General features: G+C 44.7%; 1 non-coding gene across 1 annotated transcript; it reads right to left on the bottom strand.

Moving 5' to 3' along the window:
- Positions 1–6004: 6004 nt before the first annotated feature.
- Positions 6005–6078, bottom strand: trnan-guu (transfer RNA asparagine (anticodon GUU)). The gene has a single exon. It is a non-coding gene; the product is annotated as a tRNA-Asn (tRNA).
- Between the last annotated feature and the right edge of the window lie 20698 nt (positions 6079–26776).

The following is a 26776-nucleotide window of genomic DNA, read 5'->3' as shown; positions in this document are numbered from 1 at the left end:
CCGGCTGGATTTGGTCAAGCCCAACATCCGAAGGGATGTGGCGAACCGGCAGTTTCAGGGCATGAATGAAAGGCCAACTAGGGCCTTCCAGATAGGCCAAACGGTTTTGGCCCGGGACTACCGTACTGAGAAATGGCAGCCTGGAACTATCTGCACACGACTAGGACCACTGATGTATACCGTGGACATCGGAGAAAGCATAATAAGGCGCCATGCTGACCAAATCATCAAGTCATCCGAAAAGGGACAACCTACACCACCACGCTATACATCTAACGATGAAGTAGAGATACCCATATCTACCTCCGATCCGGTGATACTGGAACCCGATGAACCCGACACTGGCCTTCAAGCCGAATCAGCCTTACCAGAAGAACCTACTACACCACCAGAAACTACTACACCCCCGAGGCGTTATCCGGACCGAGTCAGGAAGCCTCCTGAGAGACTAACTTATAATTAATTAATACAGCAATGTATATTATTTTGCATATAACATGCAATTAATAATTACTTAAAATATGATGTACTAGTTAGCTAGAAGGGGAGGAATTGTGGTGTATGTGCACCTAAAAGCAATTGTGGTGTATGTGCCTTTAAGAGCCCCAGGTGTGCATAATGCCGGTAATTGCCACTTGGGCTATATAAGACTGTGTAATGTGTATATCCTTTAGAACCCCCCCCCCCAGACTTGCTTAGTAAATACCTATGAACCAACTCCTGTCTTCAGTGTCTTTATCTACACATGGACACTACACCAGCTGCTGGAAATTTGGGACATACGAGCTTGGCATCTGCATACCAACCACGGTTACTGGACCGTTTGCTGCCTGAATCAATGATGGTTGATTTATTGTTCTCGACATCAGATGATAGGCTTAACCTCTCATTCCCAGTTCCAAATAAGCGGGGCACGAAAGATGTGTGTTGTCCAGTGCTTCGCATGACTGCACAGCAGATTGTTCAACATTTTCTTTGCAAGCTGCATTCGGCTGGCATACTTGTTGAAATTGAAAGCAGTTCTTCTTGAAATGTAGGCATTGCACTTCCTATTCTCGAAAAAAGTTAACAATAGCTTTTCTTTCGTGCAGCAGTGCCTTGCAAAGATTATACACATTTTACCTGGCAGGACTGCAATACAAGCTGCTATGAGCAGTGTGAAAAAGAAGCACAGATTTGTGAACCGATAGCCATCAAGGCAGTTGTGTGATTTGCTCAGACCCGAGGCTTAGCAGAGGGGCAAGTGGGCAAGCTGAAGTTAAGGATGAGACCAGGCAGAGACAAATATAATGGTGGAGACGGTAATGTTGTTGATTTTGAGAAAAGAATCTAACGATCGTTTCAGCAATGGTTCCATGGTGTAATGGTGAGCACTTCTGGACTCTGAATCCAGGGATCCGAGTTCAAATTCTCGGTGGAACCTAAATTCTTGTCCCAGCTGCTGGAAATTTGGGACATACGAGCTTGGCATCTGCATACCAACCACGGTTACTGGACCGTTTGCTGCCTGAATCAATGATGGTTGATTTATTGTTCTCGACATCAGATGATAGGCTTAATCTCTCATTCCCAGTTCCAAATAAGCAGGGCAAGAAAGATGTGTGTTGTCCAGTGCTTCGTTTGACTGCACAGCAGATTGCTCAACATTTTCTTTGCAAGCTGCATTCGGCTGGCATACTTGTTGAAATTGAAAGCAGTTCTTCTTGAAATGTAGGCATTGCACTTCGTATTCTCGAAAAAAGTTAACAATTGCTTATCTTTCGTGCAGCAGTGCCTTGCAAAGATTATACACATTTTACCTGGCAGGACTGCAATACAAGCTGCTATTAGCAGTGTGAAAAAGAAGCAGAGATTTGTGAACTGATAGCCATCAAGGCAGCTGTGTGATTTGCTCAGAACCGAGGCTTAGCAGAGGGGCAAGTGGGCAAGCTGAAGTTAAGGATGAGACCAGGCCGAGACAAAGTATAATGGTGGAGACGGTAACTTTGTTGATTTTGAGAATAGAATCTAATGAATTCGTCTGCAATGGTTCCATGGTGTAATGGTGAGCACTCTGGACTTCGAATCACAGCAATTCGAGTTCAAATCTTGGTGGAACTTGAATTCTTGTTGTCCCAGCTGCTGGAAATTTGTGACATACAAGCTTGGCATCTGCATACCAACCACAGTTACTGGACAGTTTGCTGCCTGCATCAATGATGGTTGATTTATTGTTCTCGACAGCAAATGATAGGCTCAACCTCTCATTCCCAGTTCCAAATAAGCGGGGCAGAAAGATGTGTGTTTTCCAATGCTTCGTTTGACTGCACAGCAGATTGCTCAACATTTTCTTTGCAAGCTGCATTCGGCTGGCATACTTGTTGAAATTGAAAGCAGTGCTTCTTGAAATGTAGGCATTGCACTTTGTATTCTCGAAAAAAGTTAATAATTGCTTATCTTTCGTGCAGCAGTGCCTTGCAAAGATTATACACATTTTACCTGGCAGGACTGCAATACAAGCTGCTATGAGCAGTGTGAAAAAGAAGCAGAGATTTGTGAACCGATAGCCATCAAGGCAGCTGTGTGATTTGCTCAGAACCGAGGCTCAGCAGAGGGGTAAGTGGGCAAGCTGAAGTTAAGGATGAGACCAGGCCGAGACAAAGTATAATGGTGGAGACAGTAATATTGTTGATTTTGAGAAAAGAATCTAATGAACTCTTCAGCAACGGTTCGATCACCGTATGGGCCATCAGAATATTTTCATCATTTTACGGTTTTTCATAACATTTGAAATATAAAATTTATAAGGGAACAAATCCAAACCGTATCTCACGGGGGAATTATTTGGATGAACATCCATTGCACCTTTGACACCAGGGTGGAGAGACACATAGACCATAGAATCATAGATTGATACGCACAGAAGGAGGCCATTCGGCCCATCAAGTCTGCACTGTTACATTGAAAGAGCTCTCCAATTAGTCCCACTCACCTGCTCTTTCCTCACAGCCCTCCAAATTTCTCCTTATCAATATTCCCCTTTTGAAAGTTACTATTGAATCTGCTTCCACCGCCCATTCAGGCAGCGCATTCTCAATCAGAATAACTCACAGCGTAAAAAAATTCTCCTCATCTCCCCTCTGGTTCTTTTGCTGGCTATCCTCAATTGGTGTCCTCTGGTTACCAACCCTCCTGCCACTGGAAACAGTGTCTCCTTTTTTACTCTCTCAAAACCCCTTGAAATTTTGACAACCTCTATTAAACTTCCTCTTAACCATCTGAGGAAAAGAATCCCAGCTTCTCCCGTCTCTCCACATAACTGAAGTCTCTCATCCCTGGGACCACTCTGAGACTTCAAACCGAGGCTCCCGCTCTGTGTATCTGTTGCTCTCTCTGTGTCTCTCTCTGTCTCTCCCTCTGTCTATTGCTCTTTCTATGTCCGTCTCTTTCTCACTCTATTCATAGCTGGGCTGTTGCTCTGACAGATTCTATATATGTTAATATAGTTGTGAAAGATGTATGCGGGAGACCGATGGTTCAATTCCCCGACAGGGCAGATGATTTTTAACATCCCCAATTATAAACCATTGGACATCACCTTAAAATGCTCCTTTTTGAACAGAAAAAAATAACTAAATGAATTTTAAAAGATGTACTGGCATATGAAGAAATGTATAACAATTTCCTGCAACATTTCCTCTTTAGTATAGTTTCCCTCTCCCTTTTGTGTGGGGCACGGAGGAGGGAGAGAGGGACAGCGCAAATGAGATTAACAGGGTTACGCACAAATCGCTGGGGTTTGGGACTAAGCACGACTTCTCTTTCAAAGAGACAGCACAGGCACGACGGGCTGAATGGCCTTCCAATGTCATGCAAGCCTCCGTAAATCAATGAAACTCAGATGGATATCTGAGACATACACACACAAAGAGACACGTGTCTGTGTCTGTGTGTGTTTGAGCATTTGTCTCAAACACTGCATAACTACTTCCTCTACCACGCCCTTGATAGTATAGCAGTGAGTATTCAATTCCCCGACAGCTTCTCTCTGTATGTTTCATAGAAACATAGAAGATAGGAGCACGAGTAGGCCATTCGGCCCCTCGAGCCCGCACTGTCATTTAATGAGATCATGGCTGATCATCCAAATTCAGTACCCTGTCGCTGCTTTCTCCCCATATACCTTGATCCCTTTAGCCTCAAGAAATATATCCAACTCCTCCTTGAATATATTTAATGAATGTGCCTCAACTGCCCCGTGTGGCAGAGAATTCCACAGGTTCACCACTCTCTGGGTGAAGAAACTCCTCCTCATCTCAGTCCTAATTGGCTTACCCACTATGCTTAGTCTATGACCACTGGCTCTGGAATCCACCGCCATCGGGAACATGCTTCCTGCATCTAGTTTGTCTAGTCCTGTTAGAATTTTATAAGTTTCAATGAGACCCCCTCTCATTCTTCTTAACTCTAGCGAATATAAGCCTAATCAACCCAATCTCTCCTCATACGTCTTTCCTGCCATCCCAGGTATCTGTCTAGTGAATCGTTGCTGCACTCTCCATGGCAAGAACATCCTTCCTCAGATAAGGCGACCAAAATGGCACACAATACTCAAGGTTTTTCTCTCTGTCTCTTAGAAAAGCACAGACGGAAATAGATTTCAAGTGGATGCCTACCCGCAACTGGTGCTGTGGTTTCACGAACACATCTTTTGTATTCTCACCTGAAAAATGTCATTTTGTACCAAAAGTTTGCCTGGCGTGGAAGTAATCTGAATTTCACAAAATACACTTCCTTGCCTGCTGCACAATGCCTGCTGTTTCAAAGTCATCAGGAAATGACTAGGCCTTTCTATCAACATTTGGAACAAGACAATTTACATGTTGCCTACATTTAACTGCAGCTCACAGTGTCAGAACAGTCACAGTTATCAATAGTCTTCCATGTATCTTCTTTCCCACTACATCTCCCTAACAAACTTAGCTGATCAGAGCACGGCTATCAATCAATTTATTGCCAGTGAGAAAAATGCAACATTTGAAACTTAGCAACGTGTGCAAGACTGGAATCAGAGAGTGCCTGGGCAGTGATAACTAAACCTGAGCATTAAGATATTGATTAGGCCTGAGCCCTTCCTGTATTGCTCAGTAGCCCACTGAGTGAGGAACTGAGAGACAACAGGCCGGGCATGGAGCCTGGGCATTTTCAGTTCTGTGTGGGGCTCAGCACCATACCTGCTGCTGAAGATTTAACTTGACATCATTTCAGCTTGGCTCAAGATCAGTGAGTCAAAACAGGACAGAAGGAGGCCATTCGGCCCATCGAGTCCGTGACGGCTCTCTGTCGAGCAACCTAGTCAGTCTCATTCCCCGCTCTCTCCCCGTAGCCCTGCAAGTTTATTTCCCTCTAGTGCCTATCCAGTCACCCCTTGAAAACATTGAGTGTCTCCGGTTCCATCAGGTTGGGGCGGAAACATTTTGTAAAATATTCCCCATTAAAAATGAATTAACATGAAAAAGTTAATTCGTTTTGTGGTTAAATATGAATAAAATAAAATCTCTTAAAACACATATATTTGCTCTGTGCAATTCTAGGCCATCAGCAGCAGCATAATTGTATTCAACCACAATCTCGTCGGGCATATCACTCCACCATTACCCTCAAGCCAGGGGACCAAACCTGGCTCAGTGAGATGTGCAGAAGAGCAGGCCAGGAGCGGCACCAGGCGAACATAAAAATGAGACCATTCCAAACTGGTGAAACTGGATATGGAACCAAGGCGGGCCAATGCAGCTGAGATACAGATTACCCAGGATCTAATTGAATGAAGGAACAGGGCTGAGGGGCTGAATGGCCTCCTCATGTTCCTATTAGTCTGTCACCATTAAGAAAATGTTACAGAATGGCTTTCTCGGATCCCAGTGGATGATCTCATACTCACCGACATTGTACCCAGTGCTACAGTTTAACCCACGATCTTGCAGCCAAAATACACATTTTGAAAACCTGGAAAAAGTTAACACACCGTCCTTGAGTGGGCTCGAACCACCAACCTTTCGGTTAACAGCCGAACGCGCTATCCAATTGCGCCACAGAGACTGGCTGAACGATTGATTACAACATATACTAAAGCCAGAGATTACCGAGATAAAACCTCAGGTCACAGAGAGCAAGATAGCAACTGTCCAGACTCTGTTTACTTGTGCAAATTAAAAAATGTAACCTTCATTGTCGGAGGGACTGAGGTTGTCATTTCAATGTTTTCAGCTGATTTCACAGGCGATCCCCAGCTCTGAATCCCCCAGCAGAGAATTCAAGGAGAGTTTGATATAAATGAGATTCAACATTAGTATCCGAACATTACTCTTGATTCGGGACTCTGATCTCTCTCCACAGCATGTCGCTGCTGAAGATTGAATTTGATATAATTTCACCTTGTATCGTGATCAGAGCGGCTCAGTGAGACTTCGGCCGTCTCTCCCTTCACAACCCATCAGTGCGGAGAAAAGAACAAGGAATTTTACACATGTGTTCTGCTCTGTAACTTTATTTGAACATTTCAGTGCATTTCACGCTGTGTACAACACGGTGAGGTCCCCCGTGCTGTGTCAGCTTTGTATCTTTATCAACACTCCAGCTTTACATTAACACAACCTGAGCTCCGAGACCTGGTCGGGTCACATTGCCCGAAGTGAGGAATGAACGAGAGGGGCAATTCCTCCCAGGGTTAGAAAATCCTCCGAAAGAATGACAGAATATTTAATTTGCTGTGAAGCCGAAATAGCTCAGTTGGGAGAGCGTTTTAAAGGTCCCTGTTTCGATCCCGTGTTTCGGCAGGTTTTAATTATATTCACCTCCTTCACTATAAGAGGAGCGAATCAGGAGCAATTTTCCACTGTCACACGGGCGTCTCCCAAAGGAAATGGGAGTGAAAAGCACATTTTACTCATTAGATCCTGCTCCAACCGCTCGCTGCAGGTTCGAATCTAGTCGGGGTCTCGCCGACTGTTTTTATTCCGGGACTGAGGGAGGGGCTGTTCAGCGGTGGTGCGATAATCATTTTTAGAATGAGGTTTGTTAGATTAAAGAGCTCTTTTACAGTTACTTTCGATTTACACACTGCCAATTTGTCTATAGGAACAATGTTTAAGCGATGTGGTGTGTTCAAAGTTTGTGCAGTAAATTGGTCAGCCAGTGTCAGCCTGAAAAACAACCTCGCAGCCTGGGTTTGAGCCTGCCCACGAGCGCATTGTGGCCGGTTACCTCAGTTGGTGAGAGCGTGGTGCTAATAACGCCAAGGTCGCAGGTCCGATCCCTGTACGGGCCATCGGAATATTTTCATAATTTTACGCTTTTCCTCGCACATTTCAAATACAAACTTTATAAGGAAGCCGATGCACACTGAATCTCACGGGGGATTTATTTGGATTAACATCCATTGCACCTTTGCCACCGGGGCTGAGAAACACATCTTTCTATTTATTTGTCATTCTGAGTTTGCTGATGAACGTTGATGGGATGTGGGAGTCGCTGGCTAGGCCTGCATTTAGTGCCCATCCCTAATTTCCCTTGAGAAGATGGTGGTGAGCCACCTTCTTGAACTGCTGCAGTCCATGTGGTGTAAGTACACCCACAATGCTGTTAGGAAGGGAGTTCCAGGATTTTGGCCCAGCGACAGTGAAGGAACGGCGAAACAGGTCCAAGTCAGGATGGTGTGTGGCTTGGAGGGGAACTTGTAGGTGGTGATGTTCCCATGCGCCTGCTGCCCTTGTCCTTCTAAGTGGTAGAGGTCACGGGTTTGGAAGGTGCTGTTGAAGGAGCTTTGGTGAGTTGCTGCAGTGCATCTTGTAGATGGTACACACTGCAGCCACAGTGTGCTGGTGATGGAGGGAGTGAATGTTGAAGGTAGTGGACGGAGTGCCAATCAAGCGGGCTGCTTTATCCTGAATGGTGTCGAGCTTCTTGAGTGTTGTTGGTGCTGCACTCATCCAGGCAAGTGGAGAGTATTCCATCACACTCCTGATTTGTGCCTTGTAGATGGTGGAAAGGCTTTGGGGAGTCAGGAGGTGAGATACTCGCTGCAGAATTCGTAGCCTCTGGCCTGCTCTTGTAGCCACAGTATTTATATGGCTGGTCCAGTTCAGTTTCTGATCAATGGTAACCCCAGGATGTTGATAATGGGGGATTCAGCGATGGTAATGCCATTGAATGTCAAGGGGAGATGGTTAGAGTCTTGCTTGTTGGAGATGGTCATTGCCTGGCACTTGTGTGGTGCGAATGTTACTTGCCACTTGTCAGCCCAAGTCTGAATGTTGTCCAGGTCTTGCTGCATATGGACACGGACTGCGTCAGTATCTGACGAGTCTCGAATGGCGCTGAACAGTGTGCAATCATCAGCGAACATCCCCACTTCTGACCTTATGATGGAGGGAAGGTCATTGTTAAAACAGCTGAAATGCGAGGAGCATTTGTAATAAGGTGGACGAATTGGCTGCGCAAATAGAGGTAAACAAATATGATTTGGTTGGGATTAAGGAAACGTGGCTCAAGGATGGCCAAGACTGGGAACTCAACATCCAGGGGTATTCGATATTCAGGAAAGATAGGCAAAAAGGAAAGGGAGGTGGGGTAGCATTACTGGTTAAAGAAGGGATTAATACAATTGCAATGAAGGACATTAGCTCTGATGATGTGGAATCTGTATGGGTATAATTGAGAAATACTAAGGGGAAAAAACATTTGTGGGAGTGGTATATAGACCTCCCAACAGTAAGACAGAGGTTGGGGATGGCATTAAAAGGGAAATTAAAGAAGCGTGCAATAAGGGCACAGTAGTCATCATGGGTGACTTTAATCTACATATAGATTGGGCCAACCAAATTAGTAACAATACTGTGGAGGAGGAATTCCTGGAGTGTTTACAGGATGGTTTCATGGACCAATATATCGAGGAACCAACCAGAGATCAGGTCATCTTAGACTGGGTATTATGTAAAGAGAAAGGATTAATTAGCAATCTTGTTGTACGAGGCCGCTTGGGTCTGAGCGATCATAATATGATCGAATTCTTCATTAAGATGGAGAATGAAGTAATTGACTCAGAGACTAGGGTCCTCAATTTAAATAAAAGAAACTACGATGGTCTGAGGAGCGAGTTGGGAAGGATTAATTGGGGAATGGCACTCAAAGGTTTGACGGTGGATAGGCAATGGCAAACATTCAAAGACCGAATGGATGAGCTACAGAATTTGTTCATCCCAGTTTGGCATAAAAATAAAACAAAAAAGGTGACTCAACCGTGGCTAACAATGAACATTAGCGATAGCATAAGATCCAAGGAGACAACATATAAATTGGCCAGAAAAAGCAACAATCTTGAGGTTTGGGAGAAGTTTAGGATTCAACAAAGGAGGACAAAGGGATTAATTAAGAAAGGGAAAATAGAATATGAGAGTAAGTTATCAGGGAACATAAAAACTGACTGTAAAAGCTTTTATAGATATGTGAAGAGAAAAAGATTGGTGAAGTCCAGCGTAGGTCCCTTACAGTCAGAATCAGGGGAATTTATAATGGGAAACAAAGAAATGGCGGACCAACTAAATTCATACTTTGGTTCTGTCTTCACAAAGGAGGACACAAATAACCTCCCTGAGATGCCGGGGATCATAGGGCCTGATGAAAGGGTGGAACTGAAAGAAATCAGTATTTGTAGGGAAATGGCGTTAGGAAAATTGATGGGACTGAAGGCCGATAAATCCCCAGGGCCTGATAATCTACATCCCAGGGTACTTGAGGAAGTGGCCCTAGAAATTATAGATGCATTGCTGATCATCTTCCAGAAATCGATAGACTCTGGAACAGTACCCATGGATTGGAGGGTAGCTAATTTTACCCAGCTATTCAAAAAAGGTGGTAGAGAAAATGCGGGGAATTATAGACCGGTAAGCCTGACATCGGTAGTGGGGAAAATGCTAGAATCTATTATAAAAAATGTAATAGCAGAGCACTTGGGAAGCAGTGACAGGATCGGACAAAGTCAACATGGATTTACAAAAGGTAAATCATGCTTGACTAATCTACTGGAACTTTTTGCGGATGTAACTGTTAAAATAGATAAGGGAGAACCAGTGGATGTGGTGTATTTGGACTTTTAGAAGACTTTCGATAAGGTCCCACATAAGAGATTAGCGTACAAAATTAAGGCACATGGGATTGGGGTCAAGGTATTGACTTGGATAGAGAATTGGTTGACGGACAGAAAGCAAAGACTTGGAATAAATGGGTTGTTTTCCGAGTGGCAGGCAGTGACTAGTGGGGTACCGCAAGGATCAGTCCGAGGAAACCAGCTGTTAACAATATATATTAATGATCTGGACGAGGGAATTGGATGTAGTATCTCCAAATTTGCAGATGACACAAAGCTGGGTGGGAGGGTAAGCTGTGAGGAGGATGTCGTGAAATTCCAGTACGATTTGGACAGATTGGGTGATTGGGCAGAAACATGGCAAATGCACTATAATGTGGATAAATGTGAGGTTATCCACTTTGGAGGCAAAAACAGGAAGGCAGATTATTATTTGAATGGCAATAGATTGGGAGAAGGGGAAGTGCAAAGAAACCTGGGTGTTCTTGTGCACCAGTCGCTGAAGGTAAGCATGCAGGTGCAGCAGGCAGTTAAGAAGGCAAATGGTATGTTGGCCTTTGTAGCAAGAGGGTTCGAGTACAGGAACAAGGATGTCTTGCTACAGTTGTACAGGGCCTTGGTGAGACCACACCTTGAGTATTGTGTGCAGTTTTGGTCGCCTTACCTGAGGAAGGACGTTCTTGCCATGGAAGGAGCGCAGCGAAGATTCGCCAGGCAGATACCTGGGATGGCAGGAATGACGTATGAGGAGAGATTGTGTCGATTGGGATTATACTCACTGGAGTTTAGAAGATTGAGAGGGGATCTCATCGAAACCTATAAAATTCTGTCAGGCCTGGACAGACTAGATGCAGGAAGGATGTTTATGATGGCCGGGGAGTCCAGAACAAGGGGTCATAGTCTAATTATAAGGGGTAAGCCATTTAGGACTGAAATGAGGAGGAATTTCTTCACCCAGCGAGTGGTGAACCTATGGACTCCTCTGCCACAGAGGGCGGTCGAGGCCAGTTCATTAAATATATTCAAAAAATATTTGGATATATTTCTTAAGGCTAAAGGGATCAAGGGATATGGGGAGAAGGCAGGGACAGGGTACTGAATTTGAATGATCAGCCATGATCTCATTGAATGGCGGAGGAGGCTCGAAGGGCCGAAGGGCCCACTCCTGCTCCTATCTTATACGTTTCTATGTTTCTATGGATGGGCCTAGGACACTGCCCTGAGGAACTCCTGCAGTGATGTCATGTGATTGAGATGAATGAGCTCCAACAACCACGGCCATCTTCCTTTGTGCTAGGTATGATTCCAACCAATGGAGAGTCTTCCCCTTGATTCCCATTAACTTCAGTTTTGCTAGGGCTCCTTGATGCCACACTCGATCAAATGCTGCCTTGATGTCAAGGGCATTCACTCTCACCTCACCACTTGAGTTCAGCTCTTTTGTCCATGTTTGGACCAAGGCTGTAATGAGGTCAGGAGCTGAGTGAACCTGGCGGAACCCAAACTGGGCGTCAGTTAGTAGGTTATTCCTGAGTAAGTGCTGCTTGATAGCACTCTCGACGACACCTTCCATCACTTTGCTGACGATTGAGAGTAGACTGATGGGACGGTAATTGGCCGGGTCGGATTTGTCCTGCTTTAGTAGACAGGACATGCTTGGGCAATTTTTCACACAGGGAAAGAAACTCGCCCCTGGGGGTTCACCTGGAGCAAGATCCAATATCATTCATTCCGTCCTGGAGCGGAACCGGGGGCATTTCGGGTATAAGGCGAGCGTGATAATTGCTACAGTCCCAAAACCTCTGCTCAGTTTGTCATCCGCAAGTCAGAAGGATGTTTTCAGGGAGAAGATGACCCGCTGACTCACCTCTCTGCACTGATTGAGATTGTGTCGCTTCTCCGTCAAACAACATCACTTCTGTCCCACACTAAAAGCTCTCAATCCTTCTCCTCCGCTCGCTTTCTATTCAAGTAATTGGACAATGAATCAATATTAAGTTTCCCTCGGGCTTTTGCTGGTGAATTTACTGATAAAACCGGGGAATTGAGAGGAAACTTGAGCACAGGCAGGGTCCTTGCGACAGACCAGTCCGGCTAGCCCAGTCGGTGCAGTTTAGGATACTTCATCCCCACGGTGGGGAGTTTGCGTTTTAAATTTTTGGGCTGATTTTAAAGGCGATTCCCAGCTCGGTCAATGAGTGTTTCATATAAATGCAATGCAACAAAATAAGAAAATCTCTCCTTGATTCCGGAATCTTGTCTCTCTCCAGCCGCCCGCTGCTAAAGATTGAACTGACTTTAATTTCACCTCGGCTCGGGGTCAGTGCGGCTCAGTGGGCCTTCGGCCCGTCTCTCCCTTCACAACCCATCAGGGCCGAGAAAACAACGGGGAATTTTACAAACGTGTTGTGTTCTGTAACTTTTTATAAACACTTCAGTGTATTTCACTCTGTGTCCAACACTGTGAGGTCTTCCCTGGTGTGTCAGTTTCCGGTGTTTATAGCACTTCAGATTTCCTGATAATATTGTTGAATCGCATTTTTTGAAAGAGTCATTGACCGAGAGGTGCCGGGGGATTTAGAGCTGGGGATCGACTGTGAAACCAGCCCAATAATTTGAAACACAAACAGCCCCTGAGATTAAGAGTCTCAGGCTCTACCGACTGAGCTAGCCGGGCCGGTCTGACCCCGCGCACTGCTTGTGTTACAAACCATGAACCAGTTTCCACTCAATTCCCAGCTTTACCAGTAAATCGGCCAACAAAAGCCCGAGAGAACCTTATTACTGATACTTTATCCAATCACTTTAATATGTGTTTTCTGGTGAGCAGCACTTCTGCCGCTGGAAAATGTTCTCCTTGTTTACTTTATTAAAACTCTTCATGACATTGAACACGTCGACAAAATCTCCCCTTATCATCTCTGCTCTGAGGAGAACAACCTCTTCTTCTCCACTACTCCACGGAACTGAATCTCGCATCCGTCCTAAAGCGCAGTGCCCGAATTACACACAATACTCCAAAGGTTTGGTATAACTTCCTTCCTTTTGCCCTCTATGCCTCTGTTTATAAAGCCCAGGATTCCATTTGCTTTTCTAACACAAGACAAGATGCTGCGGATGCTGGAAGTTTGAAATAAAAACAGAATTTGCTGAAAATACTCAGCAGCTGTGAGTTTGAAAAAAAGGGAATTGGGTTTGAAATAGTGTCTGAGGGTTCCATCGTGTAATGGTGAGCGCTCTGGACTTTGAATCTAGCGATCCGAGTGCGAATCGCAGTGGAACCTGGTTCCCTCTTGTCCCAGCTGTTGTAAAAGTAATTTTGATGGCAGCTGTGTGATTGGCTGCTCAGCAGCGGGAAAGTGTCGAAGCTGAAGGTAAGGATGAGAAAAGTCTGGCCCAAAATGGAATGGTGGAGTGAAAATTGTCCAGTTCTTCCAATATTGCTGCTGGACGGGGTTTGCAAGTAGCCTTGAGAGGGCAGTGATGTATCGCCATTGCAGTGCTGGTCCCCGGCACAAACTCCGTTCCTGAGCCTCCGACTTCATCCCAATCCCTGGCCACTGAGACTGAACCAGACAGCTTGCAACCTTGGTATTTGACCCCGAGATGAACTTCTGCCCAAGACGGTCTCCTTCCACCTCCGTAACATCGCCAGACTCCCCCTCTGCCTCAGCTGATCTGCTGCTGAAACCCTCATCCTTGCCTTTGTCACCTCCAGACTTGACGATTCTAATGTACTCCTGGAAGGCCTCCCATCATCCTCCCTCCATAAACTTCAGCTCATCCAATCCTCTGCTGGCCGTATCCTAACTCACACCATGTCCCGTTCACCCATCACCCCGGGTCTCACTCACCTACATTGGCTCCCTTCAGGTGACAATTCAGTTTTCAAATTCTCGTCCTTGTTTTCAAATCCCTCCATGGACCCGCCTCCCCTATCTCTGGAACATTCTCCAGCCCTACACCCTCTGAGATCTCTGCACTCCTCCAATTCTGGGCTCTTACACATCCCCGATTTTAATCCTTCCACCATCTGCCGTGGTGGGATTGTGAGCTCAGGTCTCCAGATCATCATGAAGTCTGCGGCTGAGGACCAGCACTGCAATGGCGATTCATCGCTGCCCCCTCAAGGCAAACCTCTCCACCAGCAAGCACTGGACAATTTTCTCCCCACCATTACAATTTTCCCCTGGATTACTGCTCGATTAACAAACTCACTGTGCCGCCATACCCCATAATTAATTGATTGAAGAATCGTTAATGAGCAGCGCAGAATCTGAGCCTGGAAGAGTCAGTTAAAACAGTGAATTCAATGTCCAATCAGGCACAGAAAGTGAAATAAAGATAGGAAAATAAATGTTGGATTAAGAGATAGAAAAGATAGAGACAAAAGTAAAAACATTTTTATAATATAAAAAATCTTCAACAACAATTTATATCTGAAGGAATGAGATTCCACACTTATAAAAGTTAATTTTCAGTGCTAGGGAGGTTGCTTGGTGGAAATTAAGACGACTTCGACTGAAATGGACGGGGTTGATGCGATGTGTGAAATATGGTGACGATCTATGATTATTATCCGAGATGACGCTGCAGGATCCTTTAAAGATCTCCCGCGGATCCACTGAAACCAGTCGAATGTGCAGCTTTGAGAGGGGCTTTCTGCACCATCAGGGCAGGAAACGGGAGTGAGGGAGGGACACTGTCAGTATCTGTGCTGTGGTTGAGTCTGTGAAGAATGGTCCGGGATCAGATAATGTACAGCCTCTATGAAATATTTTATTTTATACATATTTAATTACAATATGTTTTCTTCCATTGTTCATATTTATTAAATTGCAATAGGAAAGGTTTATTTTCAGTTTGAACCAGGCACCATTTCTAGAACATAAAGTTTTCCCCCAGGATCGAGCCGGAGACTTTTCGCCTGTGAGGTGAACATGATAAACCGCTACACTACGGCAACCTCTGCTTAGCTAAACATCCAGAAAGAACTGTTCAGCGAGAAGGTGAAATGCTGAATTCCAGATTCTGGATTTATTTCCTTTCACTAACATTTCTCTGACCGAAACTGCACAAGTCAAAAATGTTCCTTTCAAAGTCATTAAACTCTGGAATTTCCAGACCGCCCCCGAATCTTCTGAATCAGATGCCTCCAGTTTTCCCACTCAATCAATGTCCCTTTGCAATTTTCTGCTCCTATCCTCACTAATTACTGTGCCCCTGTCAGACTTGGTTTACGGTTATCGATCGTAGGATCTGGAATGCACTGCCTGAAAGGGTGCTGGAGGCAGATTCAATCGTGGTTTTCAAAAGGGAGTTGCATAAGTAGCTGTATGATTGTCTGATTGACTGAGATCACCTCTCGTTCTTCTAAACTCCAGGGAGTATAGGCCCAATCTACTCAATCGCTCCTCATAGGACAGCCCTCTCATTGCAGGAATCAGTCTAGTGAACCTTCTCACACCCCATCTAAGGCAAGTATATCCTTCAAAAGGTAAGGTGACCAAAACTAAAATACGGTTTTATCTGCTGGTAGTAAGCGAGCAAGGATTCTGCGAGATATTGCAGTTTGTACAAGTGTTCCCTGGTGGTCTAGTGGTTAGGATTCGGTGCTCTCATCGCCGCGACCCATTGGTTCTTACAAAACTGTTTAATAAAATAATTCAAGTCTGTGAGACACTTAATAATTCTCTTAATCGACCCACTGCTTTTTGTTACACACTGAAGGGAATGCTAACATGTTTTCCAGGTGAGAGTCAAACTTTAGTAACATTTTTGTAGAATCAGACAGCACAGAAGGATCCCATTAAACCCCATCGTGCCTGTGCCGGCTCTCTGAAAGAACTATTCAATGAGTCCCACTGCCCTGCTCTTTCCCCATAGCCCTGCAATTGTTTCTTTTTCAACTACATTTCCCTTTTGAAAGTTAATGTTGAATCTATGATTCTATGACACTGTTTTTATTTTTACAAGGCCTGGTTCACAGTTCTGAATATTGTCCATACGCCGCAAGTTTAATTGTTGTTCAGAAGCTGCTCGACCAGTTGTGTATTTGGAGCACTTTCCCAGTTTATTTCCCTGTGATGTGATGATTGTGGGGGCTCGGTGCGTGTAACTGGATTTGCTGAAGTCCGCCGGCAGCAGGTGGTGAAAGCGGGCCAGAGACAGTGACTGACAGGTGAGCTAGATTTCCTTACACACCTTGGAATTCAGGAGAACCTGGTTCACGGTTTGCAGAGCAAACTGCTAAAATAAAGTGTGTAAAATGAGAAGGGAAAAAATTCATAACATGCAAAGCATGGAAATTACTGTGTGAAATGGGCCTCGGATAATATTAATGTCAATATTTTTCTGCCTGACGTGGTGGTGGAAGCAGATTCAATATTAACTTTCAAAGGGGGAGCAAATTGAAAAAGAAACACTTGCAGGGCTTTGGGAAAAGAGCAGGGCAGTGGGAATAATTGGATCGCTCTTTCAAAGAGGCACAGGCACTGTGGGCCGAATGGCCGCCTGCTGTGCTGTCTGATTCTACGATTCTATAATAAGTTATCGCAGTTTGTCTGTCACCCAGTAAACTTGTTATTAATTCCTGCAGTGAGCAACACAATGTTGTGGGTTGATTAATGATGATTGAAACAATTATAAAAGGTCTCACTGACTTGAATTATCCCTTAACAGCTTCGGTTAACAAAAATCTCTTCCCCCATAGCCCCGCTGACACTCCTGCCAGTGGAAACTGTTTCCCCCACAATTTTGAACAACTCTCTTAAATCTCCCCTGAAATGAGATTAATGGAGGTCAATGTGGGCAAATGTCAGTCATCCACTTAGAAAGATCGGTCAGTCTATGCTCTGAAAACATTGGCAGAGAATATTTTTTTTTCTGTGAAATAGCCGGTCCTGTTTAATTTAACAGAAGTTGCCCCAGATCCCTGCTCTCACAAGCAATGAACATTTGAAAGCATTCTCCTAAAATATGATGTGTAAAATGAGATATGGGTTAAAAGTTCAGCACATGCAAGAGCAAAATAATTCACTGTATTTCGACTGTCCCTCAGTAACCATATTTTAATGTATTTCATTCTGCAAAAGGAAGTTATTGGTTCAATAATGGTTATTAAATCAATTCTTATTTTATCACATTAGATGCATGTTATTAATTTAAGAAAATTACTTCGCATTAATTAATTAAAAACGGTGATAACAGAATTAGTTCCCTAACCGGGAATCGAACCCGGGTCGCAGTGTTGAAAGGAATCGGTTATGAATCGTTTAATGTTGTCCTAGAAAAATTTCACACTGCTAAATTAAAATCACGGTTACAATGTGTTTCGATGTAAAAGGGGATTGAAACTGACAATACAAACGCTAGGCAGCGCCCGCGGTAAGACAAAGGATGAGCTCAAAGATATCAGGGCCCGTGAAGTCTGGTCAACGTCAAGCCCCTCCTTTCTTATTCAGAGACGTGAAAGGGAGTCAGACGCCACAAACTTTAATTAAAAGCACAAATACGAGTAACACTTACTTCCAAATCTTTTCACTGTAAAATTATTTCACTTTATTTCAAAGCTGATCGCGTTGAATCTGAAATTCAGTACAATGGGATTTTATGTTCACTACTGATTCTACTTTCTGTGCACGGTAAAAATAACCGGTCTTGTTAAATTTGACCAAAGCTCCCCAGATTCCTGGTGTCATCAGCAATGACCATTTTTAAACCAGACTCCTAAAGTACAGTGTGTATAATGAGATATGGGCAACGGTACAAATTATTGAACGATCGTCTCTACCTCAGTTAGCAATTCTTTCATTGTGCAAAAGAAGATTATTGGTTAATTAATGATGCTTTCCCGTGAAAGCAACATAAAAGTTTAACAAAATGCTTTCGCCCAACGTAGGGCTCGAACTAACGAACACTGAAATTAAGAGTCGAACAGTCTGACGACTGAGCTCGCCGGGTCTGATCACTTTGAACGTCTTTGTCGCTGATTGCAGCCAGGCGCCTGGTGGCTCCGCTCCAGGGGTTTAACTTGTTCTGCAGACCAAGAACCAGGTTCTCCTGAATTCCAAGGTGTGTAAGAAAATCAAGCATCAAAAGCCCTTTCATTAACCACAGGGCTTCAGGCAATGTTCTGATCGCAAAGCACTTTTAGACACAAAACTACGGCATCTTTCCAGCAATCTGAGAAGAAGAGTTCTCATCTTCAGTTTCTTCAGGTAATCCACTCCCCAGGTCATTACCTTCTTTATTCAGGGCTATGGGTGGAACCAAGTGCCGAGAGAGGACAGGTGGGCTGGCAATAGCAGCAATCTTTATAAACCCCAGTATATCCTGCTCTGTGTTGATAGTTTTCGGGACAGGCTCCAATTCTTCATCAATGATGGTACAGGTTTTGGTCTCGGAAACATCTGCTTGTCAATATCTCTTGCCTATTTCCCGGTGTTTCCCGATTCTGTCTGTCTCTCTGGCTCTGTTTATTCTATGTGTGGCCACCTGCCGGTTGATTTTGAACGAATAACTGTATTTGTGAATAGCAAAATTAAATACATGAGGGCATCAGGTGCTTCTCTCCCTGACAGTGGGGAAACAGTGAGACAGACTTTAGAGCAAGGATCTGGTTATTGTGAAACAGCAAAGAAAATATTAACTCCGGGATTATCCAAAAAAACGATGACCTCGACGTGATTTGAACACGCAGCCTTCTAATCTGGAGTCAGACACGGTACCGTTGCGCCCCGAGCTCCACAGTGCATAACAGCGATGTTTGTATATATACACGTTTCACAAACACTGTTTCATTTCTCCTGCCTTGGAGTAATGAACGGGCTTTAAAATCCCCGCCCACTCGAGTCCCCCGGGTGTCAGACAGCATCAGAAGCAGCGCTCACCTGTCACTCACCGTCTCACGCCCGCTTTCACCGCCTGCTGCCGGCGGACTGCAGCAAATCCAATTACACACACCGAGCCCCCACAATCATCACATCACAGGGAAATAAACTGGGAAACTGCCCAAAATACACAACTGGTCGTGCAGCTTCTGAAAAACAATTAAACTTGCGGCGGGAAACAATATTCGGAATTGCAAACAAGGCTGTGTAAAAATATAAACTGTGTGTGTGAGCCGAGGCCCTAAGCGCTGGAATTCCCTCCCGAAACATCTCCGCCTCTCTTTCCTCCTTTAAGACGCTCCTTAAAATCTACCACTTTGACCAAGCTTTTGGTCACCTGTCCTAATATCTCCTTATGTGGCTCGGTGTCAAATTCTGTCTGATAATCGCTCCTGTGAAGCGCCTTGGGACGTTTCACTGCTTTAAAGGTGCTACATAAATGCAAGTTGTTGTTGTTATTTATATGTGTGTGGTGTTTATATATAAAATGGGTGTTTATAGAATAAGTGCGATGCTGTGCACGTGTGTCAGTTGTAAATAGTGGTGAACGGTTATTTTTCAGACTGGAGGGAAGTATACAGCGCTGTTCCCCAGGGATCGGTATTAGGTCCAATGCTCTTTCTCATATACATTAATTACCTGGACTTGGGTATACTGGGCATAATATCAAAGTCTGCAGATGACAGGAAACTTAGAACTATAGTAAATAATGAGACGGAAAGTAACAGACTTCATGAGGACATCTACAGAGTTGTGAAATGGGCAGAGACACAGCAGATGTAACACAGAGAAGTGTGAAGTGATCCATTTTGGTGGGATGATTGAACTGAGGCAATATAAACTAAATGATACAATTTTAAATCGGATACAGGAACAGAGAGACCTGGGGTGTATTTATCTATCTCTGAAGGTGGCGGGACAAGTTAAGAAGGCTGTTAAAAAGCACACGGGATCCTTGGCTTTATTAATAGAGGCATAGAGTAGAAAATCAAGGAAGTAATACTGAGCCTTTATACATCATTGGTTAGGCCTCAGCTGGAGGATTCTGGGCACAACATTTTAGGAAGGATGTGAAGGCAGAAAAGATTTACAAGCTTGTTTCGGGGGATGAGGGACTTCAGTTAGGTGTATAGATTGAGACGTTTTCGTTGTTCTCCTCAGAGTAGAGAAGTATTCGATGAGATTTGATAGAGGTGTTCAAAATCAGGAGCGGTCTAGCATGGGCAAGGAAACCTCCTGCTGATTACCACCTACCGCCCTCCCTCAGCTGAAGAATCAGTACTCCTCCATGTTGAACATAGATACATAGAAGATAGGAGCAGGAGTCGGCCATTCGGCCCCTCGAGCCCGCTCCGCCATTTAATGAGATCTTGGTGTGGAGATGCCGGAGTTGGACTGGGGTGGACAAATGTAAGAAGTCACACAACACCAGGTTATAGACCAACAGCTTTATTTGAAATCACAAGCTTTCGGAGCGCTGCTCCTTCGTCAGGTGAAGTGGAGAAATGCATAAAGACACAGCTTATATAGTCACAGAATAATGTCAGATGTTTACAGGTAATCTTTCCAACTGCCATTTATCACACCTCGGCAGAGAGATAATCACAGCAATCAAAGGTGTGAATGGTGTAAGTCGTAAGTGGCTTAGCCCTTATCCATAGATTGTGACCCCTGGTTCTGGACTCCCCCGCCATCGGGAACATCCTACCTGCATCTAGTCTGGCTAGTCCTGTTAGAATTTTATAAGTTTCAATGAGATCCCCTCTCATTCTTCCACACACTAGCGAATATATGCCTAATCGATCCAATCTCTCCTCATACGTCATTCCTGCCATCCCAGGTATCAATCTGGTGAATCTTCGCTGCATTCTCTGCATGGCAAGAACATCCTTCCTCAGATAAGGCGACCAAAACGGCACACAATAGTCAAGTTTTGGTCTCACCAAGGCCCTGAACAACTGCAGCAACACATCCTTGCTCCTGTACTCAAATCCTCTCGCTATGAAGGCCAAATTACTATTTGCCTTCTTAACCGCCTGCTGCACCTGCATGCTTACCTTCAGCGACTGATGCACAAGGACACCCATGTCTCCTTGCACTTCCCCTTCTCCCAATCTATTGCCGTTCTGATAATAATCTGTCTTCCTGTTTTTGCCACCGAAGTGGATAACCTCCCATTTATCCACAATATACTGCAATTGTCATGCATCTGCCAAATCACCTAACCTGTCTAAATCATACTGGAGTTTCTCTGCATCCTCCACACAGCAGAGACACTCACCTAGCTTTGTGTCGTCTGCAAACTTGGAGATATTACATCTAGTTCCCTTGTCTAGATCATTTATATATCTTGTGAATAGCTGGGGTCCTAGCACCGATCCCTGCGGTACCCCACTAGTCACTGCCTGCCACTCAGAAAAAGACCCGTTTATTCCAACTTTTTGCTTCCTGTCTGCCAACCAGTTATCTATTCAAGTCAGTACATTACCCCCAATCCCAGGTGCTTTAAATTTACACGCTAATCTCTTATGTGGGACCTTACCAAAAGCCTTCTGAAAGTCCAAATACACAACATCCTCTGGTTCTCCCTTATCTATTCTACCAGTTACATCCTCAAAAAATTCCACTGGATTAGTCAAGCATGATTTACCTTTTGTAAATCGATGTTGACTTTGTCACTGTTTTCCAAGTGCTCTGCTATTACATCTTTTATAATTGACTCTATTATTTTCCCCACTACCGATGTCAGGTGTACCATTCCATAATTCCCTGTTTTCCCTCTACCACCCTTTTTAAATAGTGGGGTTACATTAGCTATCCTCCAATCCATGGGAACTGTTCCAGAGTCCATAGAATTTTGGAAGATGACCAGCAATGCTTCTACTATTTCTAGGGCCACTTCCTTAAATATACTAGGATGTAGATTATCAGTCCCTGGGGATTTATTGGCCTTCAATCCCATCAATTTTGCTAACACCATTTCGCTACAAATACTGATTTCAGTCAATTCCTCCCTCTCATTATACCCTATGTTGCCCGACATCTCTGGGAGGGTATTTGTGCTCTCCTTTGTGAAGACAGAACAAAAGTATGTATTTAATTGGTCAGCCATTTCCTTGTTCCCCATTATACATTCCCCTGATTCTGACTGCAAGGGACCTATGCTTGACATCACCAATCTTTTACTCCTCACATATCTATAGAAGCTTTTACAGTCAGTTTTTATGTTCCCTGCAAGCTTACTCTCATAATCTATATTCCCCCTATTAATTAATCCTTTTCTCCTCCTTTGCTAAATCCTAAACTGCTCCTAATCCTCAGGTTTGCTGCCTTTTCTGGCCAAAATATATGAACACCACTTGGAGGAAGAACTGAGAGTGCAAGGGCACAGAATGTACTCTGGGTGGAGGACTTCAATGTCCATCACCAAGAGTGGCTCAGCAGCACCACTACTGACCGAGCTGGCCGAGCCCTGAAGGACATAACTGCCAGTCTGGGACTGTGACAGATGGTGAGGGAAAAACCTCCTTGACCTCTTCCTCTCCAATCTACCTGTCGCAGATGCAGTGACCACCGCAAAAGCACTATAGATACGAAGTCCCCTCTTCACACTGAGAACAGCCACCTTTGTGTTGTGTGGCACTACCACTGTGCTAAATGGTATAGGTTCAGAACAGAGTAGCAGCTCAAAACTGAGCATCCAGGAGTCGCAGTGGGCCATCAGAAGCAACAGAATTGTATTCCACCACCATCTGTAATCACATGGCTAGGCATATCACTCATTCTGCAATTACCACCAAGCCAGGGGACCAACCCGGATTCAACAACGAGTGTAGAACAGCATGCCAGGAGCAGCACCAGGCGTACCTAAGAATGAAGTGCCAACCTGGGGAAGCTGCAAAACAGGACTTAATACCAGACGCAGCATGCAATAGACTGGGCTAAGCGATCCCACAATCAACAGATCAGATCAAAACTCTGCAGTCCTGCCACACCCAGTCGTGAATGTTGGTGGACCATTAAACAACTAACGGGAGGAGGAGGCTCCAGGAATATCCCCATCCTCAATGATGGTGAAGCCCAGCACGTGAGTGCAAAAGACAAGGTTGAAGCATTTGCAAACAACTTCAGCCAGAAGTGCCGAGTGGTTGATTCATATCGGCCTACTCCCGAGATCCGCACCATCACAGAAGCCAGTCTTCAACCAATTCAATTCAAGCCACGTGATATCAAGAAACGGCTGAGCGCACTGGATACAGCAAAGCATATGGGCCCGGACAACATCCCGGCTATAGTGCTGAAGACTTGTGCTCCAGAACTAGCCACGCATCTGGCCAAGCTGTTCCAGTGCAGCTACAACACTGGCATGTATTCCACAATGTGGAAAACTGCCCACAAAATGTAGGAGAAATCCAACCCGGCCTTTTACCGCCCCTTCAGTCTATTCTCAATCATCAAGAACATGAAGGAAGGTGTCATCGACAGTGCTATCAAGCGGCACTTACTCACCAATAATATTCTCACTGATGCCCAGTTTGGGTTCTGCCAGGAACACTCGGCTCCAGATCTCATTACAGCCTGGGTCCAAACATGAACAAAGGAGCTGGATTCCAGAGCTGAGGTGAGACTGACTGCCCTTGACATCAAGGCAGCATTTGACCGAGTCTGACATCAAGGAGCCCTAGTAAAACTGAAGTCAATGGGAATTAGGGGGAAAACGCTCTACTGGCTGAAGTTATACCTAGCACAAAAGAAGATGGTTGTGGTGGTTGAAGGTCAATCATCACAGCCCCGGAACATTCCTGTAGGAGTTCCTCAGGGCCGTTTCCTAGGCCCAGCCATCTTCAGCTGCTTCATCAATGACCTTCCCTCCAACATAAGGTCAGAAATGGGGATGTTCCCTGACGACTGCACAGTGTTCAGCGCCATTCGCAACCCCTCAGATAATGAAGCCGTCCATGCCGTCATGCAACACGACCTGGACAACGTTCACGCTTGGGCTGATAAGTGGCAGGTAACATTCACGCCACAGCAGTGCCAGGCAATGACTATCTCCAAGAATCGAGAGTCTAACCTCCCCCCCTTGACATTTAATGGCATTACCATTGCCGAATCCTCCGCTATCAACATCCTGGTGTCCCCATTAAACAGAAACGTAACTGGACCAGCCACATAAATACTGTGGGAACAAGAGCTGGTCAGAGGCTGGGTATTCTGTGGCGAGTTTATCACCTCCTGACTGCTCAAAGCCTTTCCATCATGTACAAGGTGCAAGTAAGGAATGTGATGGAATAATCTCCAATTGCTTGGATGAGTGCAGCTCCAACAGCACTCAAGATGCTCGACACCACCCAGGACAAAGCAGCCCGCTTGATTGGTACCCCATCCACCACCTTAAACATTCACTCCCACCACCACTGGTGTACCGTGGCTGCAGTGTGTACCATCTACAAGATATACTTCCGCAACTCGCAAATGCTTCTTCGGCAGCACCTCCCAAACCCGCGATCTCTTCCACCTAGAATGATAAGGGCAGCAGGCACATGAGAACACCACCACTTCCAAGTTCCCCTCCAATTCACAAACCTTCCTAACGTAGAAGAATATCGTCGATCTTTCATCGTCACTGGATCAAAAACCTGGAACTCCCTACCGAACAGCACTGTGGGAGCACCATCACCATACGGACTGCAGCGGTTCAAGAATGTGGCTCACCACCACCTTCTCAAGGGCAACTAGTGATGGGCAATAAATGCTGGCCTTGCCAGCGATGGCCAGATCCCATAAACTCTTAAAAAAGAAAGAAAGGCAGTTTGCTAGGCCCAACCATCTTCAACTCATATCCATCCAAAATAAGGACAGAAATGGGGATGTTCCCTGAAGACTGCACAGAAGGGAATGCAATGGATGTTGTCCACTGGGATTTTAGGAAAGCGTTTGACAAAGTACCACATAGAAGGCTGGTTAACAAAATTGATGCTCATGGAATAGTTGGTCAGTGGCAGCTTGGATAAGGAACTGGCTTAAGGACAGAAACCAGCAAGTTGTGGTAAATAGCTGTTTTTTCACACTGGAGGAGGTTCCCCAAGGGTCAGTGCTGGGGCCATTACTTTTGTGATATTTATAAATGACCTGGATATTGGAATAAAGAGTAGAATTTCTAAATTTGCCGATGACACCAAACGTGGGTGTGTAGCAAACAGTGAGGATGATACCAATTGACTGCAGCAGGAAATAGAAAGCCTAGCTGAATGGGCAGACAAGTGGCAGATGGAATTTAATACAGAGAAGCGTGAGGTGATGTATTTTGTCAGAAGGAACAGTGAGAGGCAATATACACTTAATGACACAGTTTTAAGAGTGTGCAGGGACAGAGGAGCCTGGGGGTAAATGTGCATAGGACCTTGAAGGTGGCAGGACATATGGAGAGAGTGGTTAAAAAAAACATATGGGATCTTGGGCTTCATAAATAGAGGTAATGAGTACAAAGGTAGCGAAGTTATGTGGAACCTTTATAAAGCACTGGTTAGGCTGCAACTGGAGTACTGCATCCAGGTCTGGTCACCACACTTTAGGAAAGATGTGAAGGCCCTTGAGAGGGAGCAGAGGAGATTTACCAGAATGGTCACGGTGATGGGGGATCTTAGCTACAAGGACAGGTTGGAGAAGCTGCATTTGTTTTCATTATAACAACAAAAACGTATATTTATATAGCACCTTTCACGTAGTAAATCGTCCCAAGGCGCTGCACAGGAGTATTTAAAGACAAAGGCGGTTATGGGGTGATTTGATAGAGGTGTACAAGATTAGGATGAGCTTGGATAGGTTAGATGGGGAAAGGCTGTTCCCACTAGTTCATGTTAATGGACTCGGGGACACAGATTTAAGGTATTGGGCAAGAGATACAGGGGGGACGTTCGGTAAACTTTTTTTATAGAGTGAGTGGTGAGGACCTGGCATTCGCTGCCAACGGAACTGGTGGAAATGGAGACACTCAATGTTTTCAAGTGGAGACTGGATAGGAACTTGAGAGAAATAAATGTACCGGGGTACGGGGATAGAGTGGGGGAATGGGACTGAATGGATTGCTCAACAGAGAGCCGGAACAGAATTGATGGACCGAATGGCCTCATTCTGTGCCGTTATGACTCTATGACTATGAACTATAGAGTAGTGATAATGGGGGCTTCAACTACCCTAATATATCTGAGAATCAGGCTAAATATAGAAAGTTCAGAGGAGAAGTGGAAAGGAAAATAAGAGGGAAAAGACAGGGTATGAGAATAGAATGACAACTAACATAAAAGGTAATCCAAAAGTCTTCTATATATGCATATTTTACCAAGGTTACCAAACTAAGATAGTGGCAGAGTAAGTAGTGCGGATGGGAGCAGGAAATTGCAAAGGGACATAGATTGAGTGGGTAAAATCAGAGGCATCTGATTCAAAAGATTCGGGAGAAGGAATTTAGGGACGTTAATGAGTTTGAAAGGAACATTTTTGACTTGTGCAGTTTTGTTCAGAGAAATGTTAGTGATGGGAAATTAATCCAGAATCTGGGATTCACCATTTCACCTTCTCGCTGAACAGATCTTTCTTGAGGAGTTGAGTATCAGTTGTTTCCATAGGTTAGCAGTTATCACGTTCGTCTAACATGCGAAAGATCCCCGGTTCGAACCCGAGCGGAAGCATTATGCCCGAGAGTATTATTTATGTGAAATTAATTAATACACAGTGTGTAAAATCAGATAGGTGATGAAAC

This window comes from Somniosus microcephalus, unplaced genomic scaffold (assembly GCF_052327205.1).
Source record: "Somniosus microcephalus isolate GS21.2 unplaced genomic scaffold, FLI_Smic_1.0 unresolved_chr4, whole genome shotgun sequence".
Lineage (NCBI taxonomy): Eukaryota > Metazoa > Chordata > Chondrichthyes > Squaliformes > Somniosidae > Somniosus > Somniosus microcephalus.
Note: the sequence above shows the minus strand (reverse complement) of the source record. Positions and strands in the feature narration are given on the sequence as shown.